This window comes from Narcine bancroftii, chromosome 1, assembly GCF_036971445.1.
Source record: "Narcine bancroftii isolate sNarBan1 chromosome 1, sNarBan1.hap1, whole genome shotgun sequence".
NCBI lineage: Eukaryota > Metazoa > Chordata > Chondrichthyes > Torpediniformes > Narcinidae > Narcine > Narcine bancroftii.
Genome location: NC_091469.1, coordinates 133,039,571 through 133,059,687, shown reverse-complemented (window position 1 = coordinate 133,059,687; position 20,117 = coordinate 133,039,571). Strand labels below are relative to the sequence as shown.

The following is a 20,117-nucleotide window of genomic DNA, read 5'->3' as shown; positions in this document are numbered from 1 at the left end:
GATATCGCATTGAGCTCAAGAAACACACAAAATGCTGGAGGACCTCAACAAGTCAGGCAGCATCCATGGAATAGCAAGAAACGAGCAGACACCCACATTAAATGGTGGTGGTGGGGGGAGCATAGGTTGGCATGTGACAGGTAAATACAGGTGTGAGGGAGAGAAAATGGAAAAGAAAATAAGAAACTAGGAGGTGAAAGGAGGAAGAGGCAGAGGAAAGTGCACATTAATAGGAAGGGAAGAGAAGGGAAGATGGAGGAGGGAAGGTGTGGGGGCAGATGGGTAGAGAAGGTGGGGGTTTGGAATGGAAAGAAGAAGGAATAGAGATAGGAGAAAACAAGGGTAGGTGGGTTGTTTGAGAAAATAAGGGTGGAGGTCAGCAGAAATTGGAGGTCCATGTTGATGCTGTCTAGTTGGAGACAACTAAGACTCAATCCAGTACAGCTCTTATTATCTAAAATTGGATTATTCAAAATCCTCAGTCATCCAAAATTTTTTGGACTTGGAATTGACTACTGTTCAGCTCAGAAATTTTTTTCGGATAATTGAGGTGTGATAGTACAGATCTATCACCAATGTATATAGTGTATATAGTTACAGTATCTAGACTGTGCTTACAGCGATTGGCTGAGAGCTAAGCCACGCCTACTGTCTGGGCCTTAAAGGGTTGTGTCCCTAGCCAGGTCGGATCATTCCGGACTGGTCGGCCACCTGTGAAGAGCTCCTGTCTTTTGCTAATAAAAGCCTTGGTTTGGATCAACAAGTCTTTGATTCTTTCGACAAGCTCTACGTGAGGAATTCAGAAAAATTAGAAATCCTCATTTATCCGAAAAATTTGAAGGCAAAATGATGTCATTTCACCTCTGAAAAGTTTTGGATAAGTGAGGATATCTGAAACATATCAGAAGTCCTCAGTTAACTGAATATTTTTCCGGAGCTAAATTGACGTTACAGGTTGAAAGAATTTTGGAAGTTTGAAAAAACCTCTGAGTAGAATTTTGAATTTTTGGAGTTGATTGATCTTATTTTGTTCAGATGGTCTTTTGGTGAGAATTAAACAATAGTTCATGCTTTAAAAGCCTTCCCTTGTTGTTTGTTGTTGTTTAAACACTGTTACAAATGATTTGTTGTTGCTACTGGACTGTTTTTAAAAATTGACAAGTTATCCGAAAATATCGTTGATCTGAAAAAGGCCCAGTCCCGACCATTTCAGAGTTGTACTGCATAAGGTGCTGTTCCTCCAAGTTGCATATAGCGTCATCCTGGCAGTACAATATGAAATGGACACACTTGTCAGGATAGGAATAGGAAGTGGAATTAAAGTTTATTGCTCCTTCTGTATATCAGGAACACTGAGTGCAGGTTGGGGAATCGCTTTGTTGACCACCTTTGCTCCGTCTGGTGTGGCCAGCCACTCTAATTCCACCTCACACTCCCAGACCGACGTGTTCGGAACTCAAGGTCCTGTAGGGCCAATGAAAGGAAAGCATGGAAGAGGAGTTGGATTGAGCACCTGACCCATCATTCTGATCGGTAAAGAGTCATCGTCACCATCACCATCATCTTCCAATATCTGAAACGTAGGTCATTTTAATAAAAGACATCAGTCAAAAGTCTGAACGATAGGATCATCCGTTTGATCTGCAAACTTGCTAATCAAGCCATGTACATTTTTATCTAAATCATTGATGAAAAACACCAACTGTCTGACTCAGCCTACCATGCAGAACCCTATCAAATGCTTTGCTGAAATCCATAGACAGCAAAACCCCTTTTAGCTGGCACCTACAGGGATTGGTAGATGCCGGATATGCAACTTTTCTGGTTGTTTGAGACTCACTCTTATAAGGCCTAACCCATGCACCTGCATTCAGAATAAATAGCTTAAAAGACAAAAATATGTTACTGACACGAAACAAACTTCACTTGCATGAATAGTTAAACCCTAAAGCATTTTACTTTATTTACACTCACATTCTTTGAAACTATTCAACCATCGCTGCGTCGGCAGGTTCTTCCCCCTTCCCCAAGTTTACATTATGAAGCCTCTGACAGAGGCAACTCTTACTAAGCAGAGATGAGGACACACTAAAAGAGTCACTCCAATGGCGAGTGGCATCAACCAGTACTTCTACCTGGGCGACACCATTGCCTTTTCACACAACTTTATTCAAAAATCTGCTCTGAGTAAAGCATGACCTAAGCATTCCACTGGCTGAAGATTTGCTCCCATCTTCACCGAAGATGTATGTGTTACTTTGGAGAACATATACTTTTACAATTTTAATCTTGCGTTTTTTTTTAACCTATTTTATGTTTATTTTAAATTTTAAAATTTATTTTCCTCAATTTTTTTGTTGGTTACTTGAATTCCACACACCAGGAGTTTTAATATAGAACATGGAACACAGCAGCACAGTTCAGGCCCTTTGGCCCTCGATGTTGTGCTGACCCATACATTAACAGTTCTGCCCTCATTTATCTTTCAGATCACATCTGCGAAAAACATCCTATTTATGAGACATGACCTCTCACTTGGGAAAACCGTGCTGACTGTCCCTGATCAGTCCTTGTCCATCCAATTCCATGTATATCTTCTGCCTCAGAATGTGCAGTAGTAATTTATCAGCTACAGATGTTAGGGTCTCTGACCTGTAGTTCCCTGGCTTTTCTCAGCAGCCTTTCTTGACTAAAGGCACAGCATCTGCCACCCACCTGTCTCCTGGCACCTCCCCTGCACTTCATGATGTCATAAATCACAACCAGGTCACCTCAATTTCCCCTGTAGCTTCCCACATGTCCTTGAATATATCTGATCAAGCCCAGGAGATTTGTCTAGAGCAGCCTATTCTCAATAGGGACCCAGTAGCCCCCTGGGGACCTGAGCATATTTAAATAAAAGCCTTGTTTTCTTTTCACCTCATGCGTCATAAATATTTTTATGTAGTTAGTAGGAGATAATGATGGAAGAAACCAAAACTTGACTGCTTCATAGGGAAAGGGGCTCATAAACTTTGAGCAGAGTCCTAAGTGGGCCAAAAGGTTGAGAATGGCTGATCTAGAGGGTATGCAGTTTTCTATTTTTGGTTTCTAAGGAATCACTGAATTTAATTATGTCACCATGTTCATTGTGCCTTCAGCTGGTAATACCTTGAGCTCTTAAAGCCTCTCTACTTGGCGACCACATTTTCTTTCTGTTAAAAGTGTTGCTGAAAACTCACCTCTTGGAGGAAGATTTAGATCAGCTTCCCTGAAGACTCCTTGTGGCTCACTTTCAAGTTTTGTCTGGCAACATTTTTGTGGGACACCATGAGAAAGCCTATACTGAAGGTAAAGGTTCTTTACTAATGTAGTTGCTGTTGACAATTTCCATCAGATGGCTTTGGTTAAGCTCATTTTTGAGTGCATTATAATCAATGTGCAATAAACCATAAAATTGTGATCTCCTGTAGGAGAATTGACTGCCTCATTTCACTGAATCCCCAGCAAAGTTAAAAAAACACATGCTTTTACATATGTTAGAAATAGAAGTACCTTAACAGAAATTGCTCGAGACAAAAATTGAGAACAAAGAACATTTATTATAACAACAATGCAAAGTTGGGTGCTTCCCCTTACCCTGGGAATACACACATACACTGGGGCTCACCCAACTTTTATACAGTGAATTTCAGTATCAGAATACCCTCCCCCTTACATTCTTCTGCCCCCTGGATGGGTTTGGCATAGGCAATCCTTCCTGCCTACGTGCAGTTTTAGTGGACTTGGAGGACCAGGGGGTATCTTCTCATGTCATTATCCCCATTGTCCTTATTCACAACCTTGCCCTTGTCCCCATTCACACCTTTCCAACTCTCAGAGCTACAGTCCCTTCATATGCAGAGCTCGCTAATCCTGTCCAGGGTTTACTAATTAAATATGCCTAACTTGATAAATCTGTGTATGGCTTACTAATTATATATGTAGAACTTGGTACTTCTGTCTAGGGCTAGGAGACCCTTATCTCATCCAGACTATCTCAACTTCCTTACATTCTATTATTCCTTACCTCTCCTTATCTTATTCATACGGTGGGCTCACTGATCCTGTGGAAAGGACAAGAAGGTTCTTATCTTACAGAGGCTGACTCTGCTTCCTGCATCCTAATTTCCATGCTTAGCCTGTTCATACTGGTTTAATCCATCACTCCACGTGTCTGCACTAGTTTCCCCATCTTTCATATTTTTAAGTCAAGTTTACTCATCTCTCACAATCCTCACTTCTCTTCTAGATCAGTGATACTGATCTCTCACACATATTTACTACCTAAACAGAAACATTAACGAAAGCCAATTTGACCTTGACACTGACTTGACCCAAAAGCACTGTTAAACAGTTTTTTTCCTTAAAGGAGAGGAGGTTGGATGGAAGGAGTTTTACAAGCAAATCATTGAAACATCAGGCAGAAGGGAATGTCACCACCTATTATTCCCATGCTATTACCCCCTCCATAAATCTTCGTCCGCGAAGCCAAGCCAAAGAAGAACTACTCTGAAGGCATTGGCCTGCTCGTCCCATGCTCTTCCCATGCAGTCTTCCCATGCAGTCTTCCCATGCAGAATTCCCATGCAGTCTTCCCATGCAGTCTTCCCATGCAGTCTTCCCATGCAGTCTTCCCATGCAGTCTTCCCATGCAGTCTTCCCATGCAGTCTTCCCATGCAGTCTTCCCATGCTCTTCCCATGCAGTCTTCCCATGCTCTTCCCATGCAGTCTTCCCATGCAGTCTTCCCATGCTCTTCCCATGCAGTCTTCCCATGCAGTCTTCCCATGCAGTCTTCTCATGCTCTTCCCATGCAGTCTTCCCATGCAGTCTTTCCATGCAGTCTTCCCATGCAGTCTTCCCATGCTCTTCCCATGCAGTCTTCCCATGCAGTCTTCATTTATTTCCATGAATTATGCTTTATCTCCATTGTGTTCAAGTAATTCCTTGAGTTTTTTTTTGCTAAACCGCCCTCATGCTAACAGAGAGCATATGTTCTTTGCAAATTGAGAAGATGGCGAAGATCTTTTTGAGCTGCTGCATTCCTTCTAGTGAAGATTGTCCAGCAGTAAAGTTGGGCAGGGAGTTCCAGCATTTAGACCTCAGTGGCCACAGCGCAAGGATGTAGACCTTGGATTCCTCTGCACTGACTGCAGTCCCCATAAATGTGGAGAGCAAAAAATGGTATTAATTAAAGTTTAATGTGCTTGAGTGGCATGGGGCTAAAGGACTTGTTTCTGTGTTTTCTCTCTCTATGACAAAATAAAGGCAAGGCCACCTATCCCTGGTATTCACTACCATTACCAAGGCAAGGAGCTCTTACCAACCATCACTTTCCTTAGCATGAGGAATCTGTGCTGGTGACCGTAGGGTGAAGCGAAGTACTCTGGGTGGAGAAATTCAGTGTCCATCACCAGCACTGACTTAGTAGGATCATTATTGACTGAGCTACCTGTCAGATTGGGGCCTACGGCAGGTCGCAAATGATTCACAGGATATGATATGAATCCACTTTTACACAGGTGCCAGAAGACTCAGCCTCAGGTGATGTGGGTGGGGAGCAAGTGGAGGGGAAGAGATGGTTTTTGATGGCATTATTATGCTGCATAGTCCTTTTGGAGTCAAAGTCCCGTTTTCACATCATACACACTCTTCATCATGTTGCGCAGGTCTACCATTGATCAAAATAGGATAGATTCAGAACAAAAATCAGGCAGACGTGAAATGCTATCAATAATCAGTAGCAGTACATCTTCAAAAAGCAGTAACATCATAAATGCCATTCCTCTCTCTCTCTCTCTTCAACACCACAAGTGAACCAAACCATCAACACGAGTTCAATAACCAGCACACAGGGGCAAGACAGGATAAGCACCAGGTAAATCTAAAATATGAGATGCAAAGCTGTCATAGAGTTATGCAGGCATACGAAACATCAAAGCAACATGAACAAGGCACAACTAAGAAATCCCACAATCCACTGAGCAGAATATACCACTGCAGTCTGGTGGCATTTTCAGGGCAATGTCCTGACTCCTGAGTCCACCCATCAGCAGTTACTTCACCAAGAACCTCTTTTCCATCTTAAGGAAGAGGGGATTTTCACCGATGATTGTGCAATGTTTAGTTCCATCAGGAACTCCTCAGCAAATGAAGCCCTCGTGGTCAGTATGCAGCAAGACCCGGGCAGCACTCAAGAGTTGGCTGGTTAGTGGCAAATAACCTCCGCGTTACAGATAATAACCATCTCCAATGACAATGTTCTACCACCTATCCCTGGTATTCACTACCATTACCGTGGGCAGGTCCTCCATCATCAACCTCTGGTTGTCATTAACTGGACCAGCCACATAAATGCCAAGGTGACAAGAACAGATCACTGACAGGCTAATTTAGAAATAAATTAGAAACATGGATAACAAGGCCCAGATGCCTTCTCTTCCTCTCCATTTGATCAGCCTGCCCTGCAATAACTAATGATTCATTTCAGAGCCCTAATCCATCTTTCTCTGCAACCTTTTGATTCCAGAGCCCTAAAAACAATATCTAACTCCTTATATACAGTAAATATATTTAATGATTCAACTTCAATTGATGTCTATGCTACAAAAATAAATTTCTCCTTATCTCAGTCTTATATGGTTTACCTTTTACCCTTAGACTATGACCCCAGGGTCATAGTCCTTCCTTCACTTATCCTGTCCACTTTTGTTCGCCTTCTGAGGGTTTCTATGAGATCCTCCTATTCTTCTCAAATATGAGTAAGTATTAACCTAATTGACCCAATCTCTCTACCATCTTGTCAATCTTCTCTGAAATATCTCTATGAAGGGAACAGCCTTCTTCAGATCAGGAGCCCAAAACTGTGCACACAAAGTGCAATCACTTCAACCTCTTGGTTTCCAGCAAGATATCTCTGTTCCTTTACAAGTGACCATCTAGCTTCAAAGTGCCAAGCTACATCAACAGGACCTTCCAAACCCATGACTCCTACCACCAAGAACAAGTTTTTTTTTCTTATCAAATACTGAGATGAGATGGCATTGGTTCTTCACCAAATGCTCCATAGGAACAATAACACTCACAGCTTCCCTCCAACTCACACAGCAACCTACCTCAGTCATACATACCACTATGCCATGGTTGTTGTTTGTCATTGATATCAATGATCTGGATGATAATGTGGTCAATTGGATCAGCAAGTTTGCAGGTAACAATAAGATTGGAGGCCTTGTGGACAGCGAGGAAGGTTTTCAAAGCTTGCAGAGGAATCTGGACCAGTTGGAAAAATGGACTGAAAAATGGCAGATGGAATTTAATGCAGACAAGTGTGAGGTGTTGCATTTTTGGAAAGACAAACCAAGAAAGGATATGCACAGTAAATGGTAAGGAACTGAGGAGAGCGGTAAAACAGAGGGATCTGGAAGTACAGATACCTAGTTCTTTAAAGTAGTATCACAGGTAGATAGGGTTGGCATTTTGGCCTTTTTGGCCTTCATAAATCAAAGTATTGAGTATAGGAGGTGGGATGTTATGGTAAAGTTGCATAAGATATTGATGAGGTCAAATTTGGTGTATTGTGAGCAGTTTTGGTCACCTAACTGCAGGAAAGATATCAATAGGTTGAAAGAGTGGAGAGAAGATTTACTAGGATGTTGCCAGGACTTCAGGAACTGAGTTACAGGCAAAGGTTAAACAGGTTAGGACTTTATTGCCTGGAGTGTAGAAGAATGAGGGGAGATTTGATAGAGGTATTTAACATTGTGAGGGATAGAGACAGTAAATGCGGGTCGGCTTTTTCCACTGAGGGTAGGTGAGATACAAACAAGAGGACCTGGGTTAAGAGTGAAAGGGAGAAGTTTAAGGGAAATATTAGGGGGAACTTCTTCACATAGAGATTGGTGGAAGTGTGGAATGAGTTGCCAGCTGAAGTGGGAAAGGAGACCTCAATTTTAACATTTAAGAATTTTGATAGGTTCATGGGTGGGACGGTCATGGAAGACTGGGTGAAGATCAATGGGACTTGGCAGATGGGATAAGACTTGGGGGAGTTCTCCCAATTTAGGTGACAGTACCCAGATATTCATGATGAAATATTTGTGAGGTTTGTTGGCCTAGGACTTTGACTTTTCCACTTTTGTTGCCCACCTCAATGCTGGATGGTCATCCTGCTTTATGCTTTTAAAGCTGAGGCCATTTCTGAAAGTTATCTGGAGTCAATAGCCCCTTTCAAATTCCAGCACCTGGGTAGCACCTTTCAAATTGCAGGGTTATCTACACATTAAATCACCAATGCAGTGATTTAAGGGGGAATCTCAGCCCCAAAATGAAGCATCACACTGGAAGTACTACTGGATGTTCAGATGCTGGACATGCACGCAGGCATAATGGTGGTACACTTTATCCCCAGTTAGACAATGATGCCCTTGATGGGTTTAACAACAATCTTAGAGTTTTGTGATGAATGTTTGATAATTGGCATGTGAAACAGATTACTCATCAGGTCTATTAGATGTGTTTTGTTTGTATTTTTTTTATTAGTATCAAACTTTTTTTAGTAAGTGAATACTCCACCTATCATTCAGGTTTAAATGTACAACTTATCTTTTAAGCAAGGAATTAACAAAGATGTTAAAAACAATTAATATAATCTATTTCAAAAGTAATATTTCTTCCATATATGACAAGGACTCAACTTATTTAAAAATTTTCCATTGTTAATGAAGTTTTATTTTTTTCCTGATAGTTCCATTTGATCTTGCAACGAAATGCCTATTTATCTTTAACATAACATAACATAACAATTACAGCACGGAAACAGGCCATTAGGCCCTTCTAGTCTGCACCGAACCAAACACCCCTTTCTAGCCCCACCTCCCTGGACAATGCCCATAACCCTCCATCTTCTTCTCATCCATATACCTGTCCAACCTTTTCTTAAATAATACAATTGACTCCGCCGCCACTATTTCTCCCGAAAGATCATTCCACACAGCTACCACTCTCTGAGTAAAGAAGTTTCCCCTCATGTTACCTCTAAACCTCTGCCCCTTAATTCTTAACTCATGTCCTCTTGTTTTAATCTTGAGAGGGAACTCGTGGTTGTAAATGTGTAAAAGTGGATTCACATCATATCCTGTAACTATTGGTGTTTTGGATCTACAGAATTTTATAAAAGTATTTCAAAAGAGATTTTTTTTGGTCTACGAAGACCCAATGAAAGCAGAATTAAAAAAAAATAATGATACAATGCCAAATCTCAAAGATTTTTATAAAGTTCTGCAAATTCCAAGCAGCAATAGAGTGGAAGGTCCTTCCGACCCAATGAAACCCAAGCAGCTCAATTATAATTGATAAATCAAGCAAACCTGTATGTTTTGGAGGGTAGGAGGAAACTGGAGCATCCGGAGAAAACCCACGCAGGACATGGGGCAAACTTATAAACTCTTACAGGCAGCGGTGGATTCAAACCTGTAAAAGCATTTTGCTAACTCCTGTGTTAACCATATCACAATATTCCATTTTCTGTTCCTTGTTCCAAAAAGATAGATGTGGTGTGAAAGCAGGCTATTTGAGTTTTATTTCCCTGAATCATTACCATCCTAAACCTTTATAATCTTAGTCAATATGAGAAGATATTTAGCTTTATACATACATATTAATCAGCAATTCCTTTTTTACACTAATGCCTGTTTTAGTTAATATTTTCAATGTGTAGATATATTCCACAGTAGCAAATTGTTACAATAAGAATTTGCCACCCTTCTCTACACCTTTGCATGAATTTATTGTCATTGCTACCTTCTCAGCAGCAAATGATATATTAAGCTAGGGTTTTTTTTTTAATTTAAAATTTAAATTTAGACAGATAGCACAGAAACAGGCCCTTCCGGCACTTGAGTCCGTGCCGCCTAATTTACACCCTCCACCCCCCCCCTCCCCCCCCCCACATTTTGAACAGTGGGAGAAAACCAGAGCCCCTGGGAAAAAACCCATGCAGGTACAAACACCTTAGAGACAGCACGGGATTTGTACCCCGGTCCTGATTGCTGGCGCTGTAAAGGCATTGCGCTAACCACTACACCAACCACGCCGTCCCTCTGGTAATTGAGGGCATTACTCTTGTTTTTAAAATTAAATCTTTTTTACTATTTTTCCATGGTTCTGTTTTAATTGACTGTACGTGTCTAGATTGTACTTAAAATACTTTGTTTTTATATAAGGCTGTAACTTGAAGGGCTACTTCTAAGTTTTGGTTTCCTTTCCTGTGCTCCTGATTAAAACCAGTTTCAAAATGCATTTCCTCGAGCTATGACCCACTGTATTCACTTCAAAACTGGCAGGTTAGACATCTGAGGGAAAGGGTTTGGAAGAAGCAAACAATTATGCGTATATTTAGTTACGTTTCCCCTAATAACCTTCACCTTTCCTCACCATGTTAAATAGTTTGACTAGAAAAAGTGTGTGGGGCTTTTGATCCCAGCAGAGCTAGCAGTAGTTGGGCAATAATTACCATAAAGACCCCTAGGTTACAGAGAGAAAGTCATCTAGAGTTCACGGTCACTATCCCTTGACACACTCCACTTGTGTTCCCACCACACCTTGGATAAGAACAATGGATGTTGACAGGATTGATGCATACTAGTAATGGACATTTATATTAAGGTCACTCATGTGACTATATTTTTACCAGCAGCAGGAAGGGACATTTACATTTAAATGATGACCATAATAGGTGCCAAAGCATTAGACCTGATTTTATCCTATTGATGCTGTGCACCATTTTTTTCTTTTGGATAGATTTTGTGCTAATGGCAAAAGTGGCTACCAGTTTATATCAGGTGTCATTAGACATTGCTTAAATTCACCAGTTCCTTAATCTTTCATGACATTTGCTGAAAATTCATTCAATCTTTAGAAAACTCATTGAACTTGGCTGTTGAAAGCAGTAGCATATTTCTTTCTTTGGCTTGGCTTCGCGGATGAAGATTTATGGAGGGGGTAAATGTCCACGTCACCTGCAGGCTCGTTTGTGGCTGACAAGTCCGATGCGGGACAGGCAGACACGATTGCAGTGGTTGCAGGGGAAAATTGGTTGGTTGGGGTTGGGTGTTGGGTTTTTCCTCCTTTGTCTTTTGTCAGTGAGGTGGGCTCTGCGGTCTTCTTCAAAGGAGGTTGATGCCCGCCAAACTGTGAGGCGCCAAGATGCACGGTTTGAGGCGATATCAGCCCACTGGCGGTGGTCAATGTGGCAGGCACCAAGAGATTTCTTTAGGCAGTCCTTGTACCTTTTCTTTGGTGCACCTCTGTCATGGTGGCCAGTGGAGAGCTCGCCATATAACATGATCTTGGGAAGGCGATGGTCCTCCATTCTGGAGACGTGACTCACCCAGCGCAGCTGGATCTTCAGCAGCGTGGACTCGATGCTGTCGACCCCTGCCATCTCGAGTACTTCGACGTTAGGGATGAAAGCGCTCCAATGAATGTTGAGGATGGAGTGGAGACAACGCTGGTGGAAGCGTTCTAGAGCCGTAGGTGATGCCGGTAGAGGACCCATGATTCGGAGCCGAACAGGAGTGTGGGTATGACAACGGCTCTGTATACGCTTATCTTTGTGAGGTTTTTCAGTTGGTTGTTTTTCCAGACTCTTTTGTGTAGTCTTCCAAAGGCGCTATTTGCCTTGGCGAGTCTGTTGTCTATCTCATTGTCGATCCTTGCATCTGATGAAATGGTGCAGCCGAGATAGGTAAACTGGTTGACTGTTTTGAGTTTTGTATGCCCGATGGAGATGTGGGGGGGCTGGTAGTCATGGTGGGGAGCTGGCTGATGGAGGACCTCAGTTTTCTTCAGGCTGACTTCCAGGCCAAACATTTTGGCAGTTTCCACAAAGCAGGACGTCATGCGCTGAAGAGCTGGTTCTGAATATTTAATTCCCAGGTAAAACACAGGATTCTGTTGACACTGTGGTTAAGTGGAAAAAAACCACTCAAATGTGTTTGCTTTTCCATATTTCATTCCCATTATGTTTGTTCCTGTCTGTTACTTAGTTTGAGGATAAAAACTCTTGGACCTGCCACTTTTTTTGATTTGTCACAACTTCTTACAGGAAAAGGAGGAGCAACGATGAAGAGATTAAAGTTAGAATACCTAGCTGATACAGGTCTCACTTGCACTCATACCTCTCACCAGTTAATTCCCATGCACAACTGGCTGCACAGATTCCAACCCTTCAGACACCTGGGTGTAGCAACGCCTGCAACCTGCAACACATTATTGCCCACATCAGTGAAAGCAGTGAGCCAGTATCAACACTAACTCAAGCATCATACAAAATGCAGGGGGAGCTCGGAGTACCCAGGGAATGCGATAGACAGTTAGTGTCTTGGGACAGAATCTTTCATTGGGAACCCTTCGTCATTCCTGATCAAGTGTTTTGGCCCAAAACAATGACTGTCCATTGCCTTCCATGGATGCTGCCTGACCCGTTGAGTTCCTCCAGGTTCCAGCATCTGCAGTCGTTCTTGTTAACTTAACCATTAATTCCTCCAACTGAAGCTTTTTATAGACATATGACACATTGTTTCTTGCAGAGACTCTTCTTCCTTCTAATATTACCCCACCAAGAAGTGTTTTGCTTTTAGTTCAAACCAATGCATTTTTGGTGGGCCACTTATGTTCACCTTTTGTGAAATAAATGCATGAAACTACTAACAAGCTTTATAAAGGCTGTCACCAGTTTTATTATAAGCTGACATAATTCATTTTGTCTGTGGAAGACCAATGCATGGTGCCATAAATTAGGAATATAGTAAAAAAAAACCCTGTATCTGGCACCTATGGGGATTGGTCGATGCCAGAAAAGTGAATTTGCTGGGTGCCTGAGATTATGTTTTGTGTGATTAACAAATTAATCGCTGGGTGCAACAATTTTAAACTTTTGTCTTTTTTACCTATTTATTATCCTTGATTTTTTTTTTCACATGTTGCTTGAGGCTGCTGGTTGCTTGAATTCCAGATAATAGAGATTTTATTATATATCGGATCTTGCTGGCTCTCATCCCAGAGTACTGATGCCTTGAGGTGCGAATCCGTGGATTCCTGAAAGTGATGACACAAATGGAGAGGGTGGTGAGGAAGCCTCGCAGCATGTTTGCCTTCATCCGTCAGGGCAGAGTATACAAGTTGCGAGGTCATGTTGCTTTATCATCTTTTGTTCGGCCACATTGGAGAGGGGGCACAAAAGGTTCACCAGGATGTTATCTGGGTTGGAATGTATTGGCTACAAGGCAACGTTAGAGAATCTCGCATTGTTTTCTCAGGAATGTCAGAAGGCAACAGAGAGAAATATATGAGAGGAATAGGTCAGATAGAGAATCAGGGTCTTTTTATTTCTGGGTGGAAATGTCAAATATGAGAGAATATACATTTAAGGTGAGAGAGAGAGAGAGAGAGAGAGAGAGAGAGAGAGCAAAGCACATTTGACACATCAAGTGGGAGGTATCTAGAAATGCACTGGCTGGGAAGGGAGTAGAACCAGACACAATAGCAACTTTTGAGAAGCTTTTAGATGAACACATGCACAGGGAGCGAATGGAAGCAAATGGGGTTAGTTAGATTTTCTTCACGTTCTGTGCAGACATGGTGAGATGAAGGGGCTCTTCCTGTTTATCCTGATTCATGCTCTATGTTCTAAGGAATATTGAATGGAATACCTTGTGCTGTATATGCCAGAGCTACTCTAATAGCAACACTGCTGTTGGTGCAGTCTTATGGAGAGTGAGGACAGAAGATTCAGCACTCCTTGTGGGGTCCAACTGCCCAGTGCAACTGTTGATGGCCCTGTGGAGGCTTTAAATGGCCAGTTAAAGGAGGTTAATTTTAAAAACCTGTGACCACAGTGTCTAGGCCTAAGATAACAGCACCTATGGTCTGCAGTGACCACGAGGAGTTGCAGACTCCAGGGAAGCTGAGGACTGGTGAAGGGCACCAGAAAACAGAGAGACCACTTCCAGTTTGAGAAAGAGAAACAGAGGAGATGACCTAAGGGATGCTGGCCTTGGTGGCAGACCAGTGAAGGGCTCTGAGGCTGAAGAACACACAGGTAGAGGGCTGTGGGTGACACAAGGTGAGGAACCCACACAGGCTGTGGGCTGCTGAAGTCTGGCTCAAAACTGGCTGAAGGGGAACTAGGTATTGGATCTGAGATGTGAGAGGGTTCTGGAGGCTTCCTGATCATGTCAGAGATGTGCATTTGGAGCTCGGTTGGACTGGAGTTTATGGATGTGGATACTGCAGGAGCGCTGAAGACAAAGGTGGAAACCATTATTACATCCACCTATTACCTCCTGCATGTGAGATTGTGCTTCTCCCCTGTCTCTCCTTTCCCACCATTTTGTTTGGGCACATACCTTGATGAAGGACTCAAGCCTGAAACATTGGTTATGTATCTTTGCTACTAAAAGTGCACTGTTTGACTTGCTGAGTTTCTCCAGGGCATTTATTTTAGAGGTGTAGTAACAGGTACCCAATAGATTTATCAATAGGCAAGTGAGAATCCAGGTGAATTTTAGGCTAAAATGATCATTAATTGCAGATTTTAAATGTTCAGTGCAGACACTCCACAGGAAGGTGTTGCAAGGCAAATGAATTCTGGATATTAGAAATTTCTAAGGACTGAATGTGTGATGCTTCTTCTATTGTGATAAAGAAACCTGGGTTATTTTCTATTATTTATATTTCATTATCAACTCTCGACTTTGTGGGACACATCCATTTTGCATCTAGCCCGAGGTGGGACATTCTGTCTCCGATACCCTCTAGTGGACACAAGGACCACCAACTCCTAATTACCACATCCCCTTTCCTTAAGATGTTCAATCTGGCAACATTACATGGTAATAAAGTATTCATTTCAATTTAAAGTTAAACATGAACAAAAACATCAACAGTACAAACTTTTTAAGTGTGCAGTTCATTTTCTTTAGAGATTCAGCCTATCAGGTGCTTTGATAATGCGAGTGGATCTTCTCAACACAGGTACTTCTGTCGGCTCTGCTGTTCCATTACTGTCCAGCACTGGTGGTGTTTCCTCTGTTGCTCTGCAGGCTAGATCATCTGCATTTGTCTGTTCCTGCAATGTCTCTTGCATTTTCAGCAGGCTCTTTCGATTCCTCCTCAGTATTTGACCATCCTCTGTTCTGACCATGTAGGATCTGGGATTTACTTCCTCCAAAACATCGTCTTCTTGTCCCAAGTGTTGGAATCTCTGAGTTTCACATGAATGGACTGGAATAATATTTCAGAAGCCTTTGAGCTGTAGATTGTGTAATACACAAAAGTCCTGGAGAAACTTTGCAGGTCACGCAGCATTCTTAAGAAGTAAAGGGCAACTAATATTTGAAGCTGGAACCCTAAAGTTGAAGGTTTTTAATTTCTTGTGGATGCTACATTACCTGCTGGGTTTCTCCATCATTTTTGTGTATTACACTCAACCCCAACAATTGTAAATGTTCTTGTTTAATTCCAGTGTGCTGTAGTGTGTTGTGAAATCAGTTCACCAGATGTGGAGCAGTTACATATTCATAGCTTATAGCCAGTTTGTTTTTATCTGGTTCTTAATTTCTGCATAGGAAACACATATTTAATATCAACACATTCTGTCATGTGTGTAAATCTCAGTACACACCTGTTGTGTCTGCACTCACTCAATTAAGTCTCAAAGACCTGATGCTTTCTCATCCTTTACTTCTATTAGACTAACATAGCTACTGACACACAGGGTTATATATGGAAGGGTGACGTCATGATGTGGGTGTCATGATTTCCAGCAGAGGGTGGCCTTACACCCAACACTCTTCCCCCCACCCGTGCAATAAATGCTGGCTGGGCCCCTTTAAACTAATAAGATTACATCAGGCCCAGGGCTACAAGTGAGAATTAGAATACATCTCATGAGTAATTATAATTATAAAAGGGAAAGTATTTAATAATAATTAGGGCACGTAGTCCTTAAAGCGTTCAGGTGGTCTTCATTTATTGAATATATTTTTATCAAAATGTTTTTGTCTTAGATGCTCAAATTGTGAATGTAGATTGTATTTCCTGACTCCCCTGCTCAATACCACCAGTAGTGTACAGCTATAACCTGAACCTATAAATTTGTTCCAGTATACCTCATGGTATTGGGTGGTAGCAGAAGAAAGCAAACAATGTTGAGAAAAGAGAGAGATAAATTGTAAACAAATATCACAGTTCACCCCAAGGCTCAGGCCTACATCACTCCCCAAATGGCTTAACTTAAAAATTCTTATGTTGTTTTCAGATCCGTCTGCTCCTTGCCTTGCAATCCTCTTCGTCCCTAATTCCTCCATCTCCATGATCGTTTGAGTTAGGTGCACAGTCAGAGTCGTTTGTTCACAGCACCAAGGGCTTGAGTTTAATCTTGATCTCTGGTCACACCTGTGTGGAGTTTGCACGTGCTTCCTGCGATTGTGTGGGTTTCCGAGACTCTCATAATCACAAAACAATATCTATTTATTTATTTGAATACTTGTCCTGAATGTATTGTTTGAACGTGCGTATGTCTGGTTGTGTGTCTGTGTTTTGCACTGAGGACTGGAGAACTCTGTTTTGTCGGGTTGTACTTGTGCAATCAGATGATAGTAAACTTGTCTGGAAGTGGTTGAAGTCCTTAAAGTTATGTCAGGTGCTCTGACTCCCTCTACCCCACCTCTTCCCCAATTGATCATGTTCCTTTCAAGTGTAAGAATGCAGATTTAAGTTCTTACATTTGAGCCTGTTTATGGAGCAAGGATAATATAATTGTGGTTAAGTGGTAATAATAATAATTATTATTTTATTGTTATATATGTAAAAACAAGGTAGATATGCACTGGAATTCATAAATTATGTAATCCAATTAAAGGGAGCATTCCGTTTGAAATTTTCACTTAAAAATTTATAATTTTTTTAGGTTAAATGTGTGCAAAGTAAAATTACTCATCTAAGTAAAATCTAACTATTTCTCTTTCTAACAGTCTGTAGCTTAGATTGAGCAGAGGATCTATAAGAAATATTTGCTGATTAATGTAGTGGAGACAAGTAGTAAGGTTGGTGCTAGGTGGGGTAACGTTGCAGGTCGAAGGTAGAGGTCAGATGTCCAGTGATAAATGATGTCACTGGAATCCCTACACACTGAAATTTATGGAGAATTTTTAATGAAATTTTTCTTTCCCCAACCATCAAACTCTTTGCCTGCATTCAGTTACTCCAACCTTTCACATACCACAAGCTGTGAGGTTAAAGTTTAGAATTGCCTCCTCATTCTACTTAGACATTTATTTCACTCTTCTGAAGTTTGGTTTTTATCATTTATTGCGCTCCTTGACCCCAATGAATAAAAAATCTTCTTTCGTTCATGTTATCTGCTTGGCAAGGGGAAAACCATCTAAAGTTGACAGGGACGTGGGCAAAATGCTCCATGATAATAAAGTGTAATATGAACCTGTTGCATTTTTGATACCAGTGGGGGATTAAAATTCTTATGAAGGCAGCATATAAGCACTCCGAAAAAGTATCGTTTTGCACCCAAAGGAACCAGGTGTAAAGATAATAATACTTTATAATCCCATTTTGTCATAACTGACAAAAAAGGATAACATTGTGCCTTGAATTCAGCAAAGAGTACCACAGGGGTTTCACCAGATTATTCAGATGTAATTATGGGATGAAGTGGAGGATTGATCAAATAGGATTGCGAAAGAAGAGAGGGAGGTGGAGAGCTGGAGGAAAGTTGAAGGCATGGTTGCCAATTGAGGATGAAAAAGGATGGTAAAATAGCACAAAGTTAATATTGGAGAAGGGGAAAATTCCCGAGTGGGGAGGCCCAATAGCTTATAAAGACAAGGGTGTGAAATGATTTAAACAAAGTATAGGGATTTTAAGTTGGCTTGTTAAGGGTCTACAAACCAATCTAAATAATCAGAGACCAGACGTGCTTCTTCTAAAATACTTTACAGGAAATAATGTTTTGGATGAATCAATGTGAGGTGATTTAAATGTGCCTGCTTTCAGAGGATCCTGACTAGGTATCCTTAGTATTGTACGTGGGCCTAGTTCGTTTCTTTTGGTGATGGTGATTGACCTCCACACCATCATCACCCCCCAATCCCCAAATCCACAAAGTCAGATGGAGAATGAGAAGCTGGCCAGGAACATTTCAGTCTGGCGGTGAAATAATAAATAGGAGAAGCAGAAAGAAAATAGGAGAGATGTAGGCTGTTTGACTCTGTGAGGCGGTTGTGTCATTTAATTCAATCCTGGCTGATCTCAACACCACTCTCTCCGTGTATACCTCAATGTCTTTTATGTCTTGAAAACTGTGTCTCCTTAAATACATTTAGCCACTTGGTAGAAAATTCTATAGATTCACCACCCTCTGAATGCAGATATTTCTCTTCATCTCAGATCTAAGTAGAATGTAGAACATTACAGCACAGTACAAGCTCTTCAGTCCAAAATGTTGTGCCAATCTATGGAAAGTTACTCCACAACAATCTTATGCGTCCCTACCTCACACCCATAACCCTCTATCTTTTTTTACATCCATGTGCCTATCTAAAAGTATTTTGAATGCCCTTTTTGTACCATCCTCCACTATTACCCCAAGCACTGCACTCCAGGCATCCACCATAGTGGAAGAAAAGTAAAATACTTTTCTTTGACTTCTCCACTAAACTTGCCTTCACTCACCTTGAATAGATATCCTCTGGTATTTGCTATTGTCACCCTGAGACAAATGTGCTGGCTGAATTGTATCATGAGCCTGTAGCATCTCTTCTGGACTTCCAGTGAGGAGGAACACAGACCCTCTATCCAATATAAGTGCCATTATGTTCTGAGGATCTACCTTCCCTAGGCGTCACAAAGGTTGGACCTGGATCCATTGTCATGTAATGCCCCAGTCATCTGGACTTTGCCATATTACTTCTCCTTTGCGGAACAGATTTTTTCCTGACAAACACCTTTGACTACAAGTTCATTAGGCAGTAATCAATACAGAATGTCCTTCAGACACTGAGAAACAAGTACTTGATGAATAGTGTGGGATGGTTCCTTGAGCAGCCTGTTTAGGTCATCTGGCGGAATGTCTCATTGTCAGTGCTCATTAATAAGCACCTGGCTAGCGATGAAATGAGCCCTCCCAGTCAGATCCTTCCTGCACAACAGAAATATCACCCACAATGCACTTTTCTCTGAGGTGACTGCAGTGGAGAGGACACAGTCTCACACCTCTTTACCGAATGCAGATTCACTAAAAGTGTATGGAGAAGGATGCTAGGGTCTTTGTCACGGTTCTTCCCCAGTGCAACATGACAAAAGATTTATCTCTGATTTATGGGCAGCTCACCAGGACGAGTGCAGAGACAGATATCCAGAGCTGCGGGAAGATCATCAATTTGGTGAAAGATGCCTTTTGGTCTGCTCAAAACCTGTTGGCTGAGATATCGCTGAGGGTTTGCTCCCAAATGACACATTCCAGGCTGCAGGAGTACTTGCTGAAAGACTCACTGAGGCTTGGTGCAGTCAAGGCGAGGGCGTTGTAGGAAAGGGCCACAGTCTATAGTTGTTTGGTTACTGGGCATTGAGGGACTGAGTCAGAGGGGAAGCCCCTCAAAAAACAGGGGGGAGCAACAACAAGCTTTTACAGTGGTGACAATGGCGTAGGGAACAAATGTAACATTGTACATTGATGGAAATGTATGGATATGAGACTAATGACGTGAAAGGGCTTTGAATGCTTTCCTTTTTTGTAAATAATTTATTGTGAATACAGTTTATTTTGGGAAAAAATATCTAGTCCCATCAACGTTTTGTGCATTTCAATAAAATCCAGAATGACAGATCTGCCATCTTAGGAATTTGTCTTCATTACAGTCTATTTATGACAAATAAATAGTTTCCTATGTAAGAAACCCAAATCTGCACACAATGCTCCGTGTGCGGTCTCACCAAGGCACGCTGTTTAAATGTAGTTGGACCATCAATGACTCTTGCCTTCATGTTCTCAGGCTCTTGCAGTTAGGGTGAATAAACCTG

General features: G+C 41.6%; 1 protein-coding gene and 2 long non-coding RNA genes across 6 annotated transcripts in view; 1 reads left to right on the top strand and 2 right to left on the bottom strand.

The window, feature by feature from the left end:
- The window catches only part of LOC138764416 (storkhead-box protein 2-like), a 407,299-nt gene that overhangs the window by 16,083 nt on the left and 371,099 nt on the right, over window positions 1-20,117 (top strand). The window lies entirely within an intron of this gene.
- LOC138744391 (uncharacterized) lies at window positions 1,306-2,741 on the bottom strand. The gene is made up of 2 exons (XR_011345514.1): window positions 2,653-2,741; window positions 1,306-1,573 (listed from the first exon to the last, which is right to left on the bottom strand). It is a non-coding gene; the product is annotated as an uncharacterized lncRNA (long non-coding RNA).
- On the bottom strand, window positions 12,948-19,071 carry LOC138744368 (uncharacterized). The gene is made up of 2 exons (XR_011345463.1): window positions 18,771-19,071; window positions 12,948-13,118 (listed from the first exon to the last, which is right to left on the bottom strand). It is a non-coding gene; the product is annotated as an uncharacterized lncRNA (long non-coding RNA).